A 10,365-nucleotide genomic window follows, 5' to 3' on the forward strand; every position below is an offset into this window, starting at 1 on the left:
CCCAGTCTATCCCTGTGTCCCCCAGTCTGTCCCAGTGTCCCCCAGTGTGTCCCTGTGTCCCAGTCTGTCCCTGTGTCCCCAGTGTGTCCCTGTGTCCCCAGTCTGTCCCTGTGTCCCACTCTGTCCCTGTGTCCCCCAGTCTGTCCCTGTGTCCCCAGTCTGTCCCTGTGTCCCCCAGTCTGTCCCTGTGTCCCAGTGTGTCCCAGTCTGTCCCTGTGTCCCCAGTGTGTCCCTGTGTCCCCAGTGTGTCCCTGTGTCCCAGTGTGTCCCTGTGTCCCCAGTCTGTCCCTGTGTGCAGGCTCAGGGCACCCCAGGCTCTGCTCCAGGCCCAGCCATGGCCCCAGAGCCACGGGCAGGGCCTGAGCCCAGGAGCTGCCCCTGCCCAGGAGGCAGAACTGCTGCCCTGGCAGTGCCAGCCCTGAGCAGATGGTGCAGGGGCTGTGCAGTGTCCCTGCCTGGGGACATTGCAGAGCTGTGAGCACACCCTGCTGTGCCCTGAGCTCTGGCATGGCCCTGCTGGGGCACGAGGTGACACAGCTGAGCCCTGGGGTCCCTCAGCCTGACCCACTCTGGGGTCTGTGAAGGGACCTGTGCAGAGCCAGGCAAAGCTCAGAGCTGGGGCTGCTGTGCAGGAACGTGGCTGAAGGAGGAAATGTTGAAGACAGAGCTGCCCAGGCTGAGGCAGGAGAATGTTCAGACTCTTCCACCTGAGGTTGTGCTGCTGGGGTTGCCCAGCTCAGCCAGTCTGTGTCCTTGAAGGCAGAGTGGAAAGGACATTGAGGAGCAGGAGGTGACCAGCCCTGAGGAGCTCCTGCAGGTGCAGTGTCTTGCTGCAGCTTTTCTGCCTGCTGGTGCTGGGATTTTGTTCTGTGCACCCAGGGGCGGTGGGGGACGTGGCCAATGTCATTGCAGGGCCCTTGGCAAGGTCACAGCAATCAGGAGAGATTCTGCTGACTGAGAAAGGGCAAGCAGCAAACACTCAGTGAAGAATTCCTCCCTGGGAGGGGGGTGGGGAGAGAGAAGCTGTGGCTGCCCCTGGATCCTGGCAGTGTCCCAGGCCAGGTTGGACACTGGGGCTTGGAGTTCCCTGGGACAGTGGAAGGTGTCCCTGTCCAAAGCAGGGTGGCACTGGGTGATCTTTAAGATCCCTTCCAACACAAATCATTCTAGGATTTTATAAGGAGGGTAAGAAGAAGGATTGGACAGTTGTAAAACATTTGATTTAACCTGACTCTTGAGAAGGTGATGGGGAGCTTTCTTCTGGAAACTGTTTTAAGCAAGATGGTGATGGGGAACAAGGACAATGATGCCAAAGGAACCCGATTGCCTCAGTGATGAGATGGCTGAGAGCATAATGGGTGTTGTTTACTGGACTCTACCACAAAGGTGTCGTTTAACCAGCCTGGTGGATGAGGTGTGGATGGGCAGATGGGCTATAAATTGGATTGAAAGCAGCCTGGATTGCTGGGCTCAGCTGCTGGTCAGCAGAGGGTTAGCAGCACACAGAACGTACCAGAAGGGGCTGAGAAACCCATGCTTGTTATCATGATAATTTTAGGAAAATAAATACTTTGCTCCTGAGGGAAATAAATACCGTGCTCCTTAAGAAATATATTTATTTTGGTTGGAAGAGGGAACCAGGCTGGTTGTGGAAAGCAAGCTAAAAATAGACATGGAAGTTCTAGAAGGTTATACACATTGTGAGTTCTTTTAAAAACCTTTGCAGTTGAAATCACTCTTTCAGTCACTGGTTTGGACAGTCACTAATCCCCATTCCCCCTCGAAGTGCAGAAAAAAATGAATGTATTTCCAAGGTTTTGATTATTTTTTTGAGGCACATTTGGCACCGGAACTTTATTCTCTGGAGTTAGTTCCTCTTGTCTGAGAGTGGCCTCCTGCTAACTTAAGGTTTCATCTGCATTTTTATTTTTCTGCATCTTGTGCAAAGTAACTTAGTGGACCATGTAAGCTTTGATAGATAATAGTTGTTATTTTAAACTAAACCCAGAAATTTATGACCAAAAATCTCGCCATCCCCCTTTGACCAAATATACTTCAAACAGTGTAATTACAGGGGATATCTCGTTTCACAGCTCACAGACAAAGCAAATGTGTTTGTTTTACTTTATTAGATTTCTTATAATACGTTCATACAAACCCAAATGGGCATATACACACTCTGTCAATAATGCCAACTGCAATTTATTAAGTTTTATAAATTTTTTCCACTAGGTCACTATATTGTTAAACAGAGAGTGAAGGCAGGATCAATGCTAAAGATGAGAAGGCAAAATTTCCAAGTAAACAATCTCAGCTTTCTCTTAATAAATTTATAAGGAATATTATTGAGGAAGGCTAATTAATCACACGTCTGAGACCTCTCTTAAGCAGTTGTACAATAAGGAAAGAGAAGAGAATAAGAAATAAAGGTGTTTGGGCATAAGCTGTGGCTCATTCTGCTGCTTCCCTGTTCCTGGCATGCTGCAAAGCCCCTCAGTCAGTCACTGTAATCCAGAGCTGGGACTGGGAGCAGCTTTGGGCATAGATCTCGTTGCTTTGTGATGAACTCAGAGGCCCTGGGAGAATCTCTTGGTGTTGACAGCCCCTGACAGTAAATGTCACATGGATTCAGAGGGAGCTCAGAGCCTTCTGGTGACTGCTATGAGAAGAGACACGGTGACAGCAAACCTGATTGATGAGCCGTGCCACGAGGACAGGGAGCTCTGGGTGGTGATTGTCTGTAATTGAATGGTCCAGGGAAGTTATTTCTGGGTTTCCACAAACACTCCAGGAGAGTTTGCACAGGGGAGGGGTGTGAATTCAGGCTGAGGTGTTCAGCAAGTCCTTGTTAAGTCAGCCCTAACAGACTTTAAAACTTAACGGGCTGCTTTAGCTGCGTTCCCAGAGCTGTAATGAAACAAACGGCACATGGAGATGGTCAGTCCTGCAATTACCTTTAGGAACGTTCATTGTCAGCTTCTGCCTCCTCTTTTTAGTGCCCCCTCCTCGTGGCTGGGCTGTGTGATGTTGGTGACAGAGGCTGTCCCTGCCTGTGACACGGCTGTGCTGTGACACCGGCTCGGCCAGTGACGCTCCGGGCGTTCACTGTGAGTGTGAGACCTCAGAGCCCCTCACCCAGCCAGGCACTGCTGGCCCTGACCAATTAAATTGACCTCTCTCTCATTAAAACCCCTGTGCAGGCTCTGGTGTGTCACAGATCTTTAAAATCTCCATTATGAATTCCACTTTCTTGTGGGTATTTTTAGTTTCTACTTGAAGAAATGATTATTGTCTCTTGCACTTAAACATATCAGTTTCAGCTCTGCAGACATCTCCTCTGGGCCATAGTCAAAGACCTGATCTGACTTGAACTGCTGAATCCTCAGGGAGGATTTCAACACAGCTCCAAGCACTCGGACATTGGAACCGTGCAAGGAGGAAGAGGGAAAGAAATCCAAGCCCTCCCCCCTTCCCTTTGGTTAGGCAGGAGCACATCTCTTACAGATTTACTTGGTTGTGCCAATTTAATGTGATTTCTTCTGAGGGCCTGGAACCACTCAAGGAAGGCTGACAGGTTTTATCAACAGAATGGAAACTGAAGTGATAAGGTGAGAGTTGTTGACCTGATAACTAACAAACAGAAAACTCCAGTGTCCCTCCAGCTAAATATTGCACTCCTCAGGTAAGTAAACGATGGCAGCAGCTGTGGTCTTGTCACTGAGCGAGAGTGTGTTTGAGTGCAGAGGAGCAGGAGGTGAACTGTGAAAACAAACACATTCACTTTGCCACAGACTATTTCCCTCTATTACTTTTAATGAGAGTTAAACTCCAAAATGCACAATGGGACAATAATATTGTGGGGAGAAGGAACTCTGCGTGCAGCTCCAAAATTCCAGACGCCCATCTGCAATTAAAATGATTGCTGGTGTGTTATTAATGGCTTGCCAGGAGCTGGAGGCTGTTACCAGGTTTGGGACCAACTGGTACAAGTCAGTGCACAAGTGACTGAAAGGCAGAGCTGAGTTAACAGCCTGAACCCACAGTGCTCAGAGGAGCTGGGAAATGAGGGAAGTGTGAAAAGGTGAGAGGAGCTGTGTTAAAACACATCCCTGAAGGGGCTGGCAAGAAGCAGCTGGGTCATCATGGGCAGATGTTAGTAAACACAGCCTAAGTGTGTGGGGGGGGCTTGTTACTTTTATTTATTTTAATTCTGAAATTGTGGTGTAGGAGGACAACTGGGGAAGGAAGTGGACACCTCTAATGAGCAACGATTTTGAGGTAATGGGCACAAAAAGCACTGCAAGCCATTCATTCCTCCTTTCTCCTTACATCTCCCTGAAAGCACGCTGGGATTATGTAGGAAAGGGAGCTGTCACAGGCCTGCCAGAGCCCTGAGAGTTGTTGCCTGACAGGATATGAAGGCTTCAGCAGCTGAACAAAGCGGCACACGACAGAGCTCGTGTTCGGTGTCCGTCTCCCCTCGCTGGCAACTGGCCTGCTCGGCACAATTGGCAATGACAAATGCCAAGCCAGCCCTTCCTGCTCAGCCTCTCATTCCAGCTAACTCCATGTCTCACATGAAAGCACTTTGGTACTCCCCATGTTTGTCATCCTGCCATGTAGCTTTTCTTTTTGCTGTTAGAGTTTCTTTTTGTCTCAGGTGAGGGTACCAGAAACGTGCTGCCAGTTGGAGAAGCAGAGCTACTGTGGATGCAAACAGGGGCAGGGCTGTACTTCTCTCTCCTAGGAATTTGAAACTTTGGGATTTTTTTGCCTGCTCTTGAGCAATGGGGTCATATATTCATAGAACAGCTGTTATAATGTTGAGATGCATTTCCTAAATTGTGCAAACTAGCTCAGAGCCCATCACTCTGCATGTAAAGTGTTGCTTTTTGTGGATAACCAGACTATAGTTGTCAGGGCTGAAATTTATCTTCCACTTTGTCATGAGGCTTGCTCAGTGTCATGGCATCTTGAACTTTTTGCAGTAAATATTATCCTAATTAATTTAGTTTTTATCAGAAAACTTCTTCACTTTCCCCCCAACTTGTCAAATTGTTTCTGAGCACATTGAACACCGTGAACCTTAATCCCCATGGAACTCCACTGCTGATCATCTTCCACTGTGAAAACTCATCCTTTAGGATAATCTTCTTTTTCCAATGCTAAATTGTAACTCTGTGAGGTCCTTACCTGTAGTCCCTGGCTGTTTTAGTTTATTTAAAAGTCTTTGATGAGACCTTCTATGCATGAGGTTTCTGGAAGCTTGGGGTGAGTTGGAAATGCAGGGAAAAATTCTCAGCTGGAGCTCTGCTATTTACATGCTTTTGACTCCTTCAAAGAATTCCAGCAGATTTAGAAGGCTTGGATTCCTTTTACAAAAGTCATATTTACTTTTCCTTAACATGTTACTTTTATTCATGTATTCACTAATTCTGTTCTTTACTGGAGCTTCAGCCAACATGACCCATATGGACATTGGGCTTAGTGGTCTGAGGCTTCTTGAATCACCACTGGATTTATTTTAAAATCCTGATTTCTTATTAGTTACTTTCCAGTCCTTTGATAATCACAGCAATTTTCAGCAAAAGGTTACGTACTCAGGGTATTAGCTCAGTGATGATTCATATTTAACATTCTATAAAAACCTTGGGTGAATTCCATTGGGCGCCCAGCGAAATGTTGTTATTCTTTTAATCTGCTTTATAATCTCCACTTAACAACCTTAAATTAAGACAAGCCTTCTGTGAAGGCCTTATAAACAAGACCCTGGTTGTAGAGTTTCCAGGATTCTCCAGGTGAACAGAGGTTTGAAAAAAAATCTAAGAATTTTTGGGGATTTTTTGTGATTGCATCGTGTTTTCTGAGTGCTCCTTCCACACCTGTGTGGCTCTTGCAAGCTCCTTGTTCCTGACGTGTTCAAGAAGGATTTAAAACATTCTTTCTATTTCTTTAGCAAACTGCTTCTAAACTCTTTCTTCCATCTATGTTATTGTGCTTTTACATTTAGTCTGCCAGAATTTATGTTCTTTTTAGATTTCCTTTTTCAGACACAACTTCAGCTTTTTGCAGGATACCTTTTAACTTCCAAGAGCCTCCCTGATCCTGCTGTTTTATGATGCAAGCTTTTTGTTTTCCTCTCAAGTCTTTTTTTTTTGACAGGTTATATGCATTTGCTTTGAGCCTCCAATATAAAATCCTAAAATAGTCTACCTGCCATCTGAAAACATTTTACCTTTCTGGCTGCCACTCTGAGTGTTTTCTGTAACAAATTCCCTCATTTTCCAATTTTCCTTTTGCTGGAATCAGGCACAACCACTTCATTTGCCAGCATTGCTTCATTTCAGAGGATGCAGTCATGAGTCAGATAAAAGGATTAAGGGTTTAGCCTAACCCAGTGTCTGGGAAAGCTGGAAATACCAGCCATTAACATTTCACTAATGGTAATTTCCCTGATTTCATTACCTGAGGAGCAGGCAAGGAAGCAGCTTGCCAAAGCTGGTGATGGTGAAAATTCCTGCCCTGGAACATCCACTTCTGTCTGGAGCCTACAATGGACCAAATGACAGAAAATTGGGGAAATAAAACCAATCTGAGCTGATCACATCACTGAAGTTTGATACTAAGTGGTGTGATTTAGGGCAGGGTGTTGGTGGGAGGTAGGGTAAGGAGCAGAGGTACAATGACAATGTCCAGCTGTCACACCAGCAGATCAGGAATGATCCAGGGTGAGAACAAGAGGTTCTTCACACCAGAGAATCACAGAACCATGGAATCCCAAACTGCTTTGGGTTGGAATGGAACCAAAAGCCCATCCCATCCCATCCCATCCCACCCCTGCCATGGCAGGGACACCTCCCACTGTCCCAGGCTACTCCAGCCCCAGTGTCCAGCCTGGCCTTGGGCACTGCCAGGGATGCAGGGACAGCCACAGCTGCTCTGGGCACCCTGTGCCAGGGCCTGCCCACCCTCACAGGGAACAATTCCTCATTCCCAATATCCCATCCATCCCTGTCCCCTGGCAGTGGGAGCCATTCCCTGTGCCCTGTCCCTCCATCCCTTGTCAATTGTCTCTTTTCATTTTTCCTGTAGCTCCTTCAGGCCCTGCAAGGCCACACTGAGCTCCCCCCAAAGCTTCTCCTGTCCAGGCTGAACAATCTCAATTCCCTCAGCCTTTCCTCATGGGAGAAGTGTTCATCCCTCTGAGTATGACAAAAGCTTCACAGAAGTCCAAATAATCAAGAATTTAGACCTCATGACTTCAGTTCCCATCTAACAGAGCCCTGGGTGTGCTCTGACCCACAGGCTGAGTTGGATTCCAATTATCTTTGTCTCTGCAGTGAGTGCTCCTTGCAGAAAGCAGGAGCTGCTGGTGGGCAGCTCCAGAGTTGTTTGGGCTCAGCAGCAGTGGCAGGAGGTGAGGAAAGCCTTCTGTCAGGTGAGGAACCCCTGTGAGGGGGAAAGGCAGCAGCAGCAGGGACTGCAGAGCACCTTGAGCCACCCCACAGCGTGACAGTGGCACTGCTGAGTGGCACTGAGTGCTTAGCAACGGTGAGAGTGATGGGGATACAGATGAATTGACTGTTTTCTGAGCAAGCTGGGTAGGAACAGAAGTAATTAGCTGCTAGCTGATGAAAAGGCATGCTTAATTATTAGTATAATTATAGATATAATAGACCAGGAATTATTCAGTAAAAGTAAGAAGGCCAATATGTTACAAAGAAGGTAATGGGAATGGAGGAGAGAATGACAGCACTGTGAATTCTTGAGAGGAGATGTAAAGAATTAAGATGATAAATCAGGAATCTTTTGGGTTTCTACTCTCTGACATATCAACTCAATTTAGCAGTGGTAGAAGGGTACACAGAGCTAACGAGGTCTGTGACTTGCATGATTTCTTTTATATAAGAACCCCTATATATAAGGGTTTATATAATGTTGATTTAACTGATGGAATGCCAATGAAATCGAGCTGTGCTTTCATAAATCTCAGAACTTGCACAATTTCACAGGGATCTTTGCTCTTCTTCCAGCACAGCCATTTAATTCAATGGATCCTGCAGGAAGCTCAGCTGTAGCTGCTTCTGATCAATATTGGTAATTGATTATAAGTGTTTGATAAAACAGGACTGCTTTCCCTGACACCCAGAGAATTCATCTGCCTCAGAAGTTGTTGTGTTAGTCAGCCTGGCCACTGCAGCTGAAACTGCTTTCATGGGAAAATGGCTGGAGAAAACAGGCTGAACTGCACTAACAACAGGGCTACATGGCTGGTGTAGGATGTAGAATCACTGAAATGGGTAACCTGGGGAAGATTAAAGTGCTTGAAGGTTTTTTCTGATGTCAGAATGGACACAGGGAGAGCTGGCCCTGCCTTTGTGCCAGGGACTGGTCTGGGTGCTGGAGGCAGCAGCAGTGACCTGGTGTCTCTGTGACAATCTGCAGCTCAGACACCCAAGTGTCTACAACGTCTGCTAAAATTGTATTTGTTTCTAAAAGGCTGTCAGTGGGATGGGAGGCTGGCACCAGCAGCTCTGATCTGCATCCTGTGAGTCTGAGGGAAGCAGTGCCAAGGATGACGAGCCCTTTTGCTCATTGCACTGCTTGGGAAGGAAAATCAAGGTCCAAAGATTTTATTGAATTAGTATTTGAGGACTAATTATTAAAATGGCTTTTGATGGATGAGCTGTGAGTCATGCTGGTCTGGCAAATAGCATTTTGATAAGGTGTTTGTGAGATAGGGAGTCCTAAGATGGTAAGATGAGCATAAACCACTAACCTTAATGATGATGTTAATGCAGAAATGATACAAATGCTGTGTGAAGCTGCTGGGGTACATCTGGGCAAACTGGGGACAGACAAACTCTGATCAGCCTCAGCTGGGCACAGAACCCTTGAGAAGTGAAGCTGGATGAGCTCTCATCTGATCACTCAGTCCATCTCCTCCTTCCACAGCAGATCAGAGCTGTTTGTGCTCAGCAGTTGTTTCAGTTGCATTTTTAGCAGACTGACCTGGCACAGGGCTGTTCCTGCCCCAACCTTGCACTGCCAGGGCTGTCCCTGCCCCAACCCTGCACTGCCAGAGCTGTTCCTGCCCCAACCCTGCACTGCCAGGGCTGTTCCTGCCCCTCTCCATGCTCTGCTCCCTGTTGAGCACCTCCTGTTCTCAGTCTCTGCATTCAGGTTGTGTTTTCCTTGTCCTGCTGCTGTGCCTTTCCTGAGGAGCAGCACCCAAACCCGGCCATGCCTCTGCACTCAGGTGTTTCAGAGGACCTGTGAGATGTCTGGCAGGAAATTCTGCTAACAGACCTGCTCAGGATAATAACCTCTCTCTCTGCTGAGGATAATAACCCTGGACAGCCTGTGATCCAGCAGAACCTTCAGATTGTTTGTTCTTCCAGACTGCTTTGTGCCAGCTGGTGTCTGTCCTGTATTTGTGCACTTTACTCCTGCCCAAGTGAAACCACTCTGCTTTTTACCAGAGAGATGCCTTCTGTATTTATAGACTTGTCCAAGTTGTCAAAAGTTTTTAATACTGCTCTCCCCCATGTATTTGCAGCCTCTCTTCACAGATTTAATCTTGGCAGATTTAATAAACACACAGTCCATTCCCTCATCCAGGCTATCAATAAAATATTGAATGGATCTTCTGAGCAGCTGAGTAACCATTCAATTTGTCCTTTGCATTTCACAGGGAGCCATTGGAAAGTGCTCTCAGACTGCAGATTCCAACCCGATTTGTGTCAGGACTCCAGCCAAGGCATTCATCACTCGTGGATGCCACATGGGACCGTGTCAGGAGCCTCAGGTGTGTGTGGGATCTGCTGCTTCTTCCTTATCCACAAAGTCTCATCCACTGGAGAGCACAATTGGGTTACATCAGCTTGTTTTGTTCCTGGGGGATTCATGTAGACTCATCTCCCTGTTAGTTTCTGCACACTTAGAAAACATCCTGATTATTCTGCTGTTTTACTTTTCCTGGGTGTTAAATCTTGTGATATCTTACTTGTCCTGTTTGATTTGTGGACAGCTCCCAGTGTTTGAAAGTGTGAGAACTTTGTGGACAGTTGGGAAGGCAACAGATCCAAACCTCTCACTGGGAGAAATGCTGTGCCAAATGTGAAATTCCTGTGATAATTCACAGAGTCACAAGTGGTTTTCAAGAGAGTGGTGGAAGGAATGTTTTGACAAAAAGAAATTATTTCATTTCAGTCTGAGAAATGATGATGCAAATCAGCATGACTTAAAAAAGAGATTTCAAGGGAGTCTTGAGAGAATTCTGAACAGTTTGAACTGCAAGTCTGAGCAGCCTTGTAGAAATTGTCTGGTAGATTAGGAATTGGGAAGAAATTCTTCCCTGTGAGG

Source organism: Ammospiza nelsoni, chromosome 16 (assembly GCF_027579445.1).
Source record: "Ammospiza nelsoni isolate bAmmNel1 chromosome 16, bAmmNel1.pri, whole genome shotgun sequence".
Classification (NCBI taxonomy): Eukaryota; Metazoa; Chordata; class Aves; order Passeriformes; family Passerellidae; genus Ammospiza; species Ammospiza nelsoni.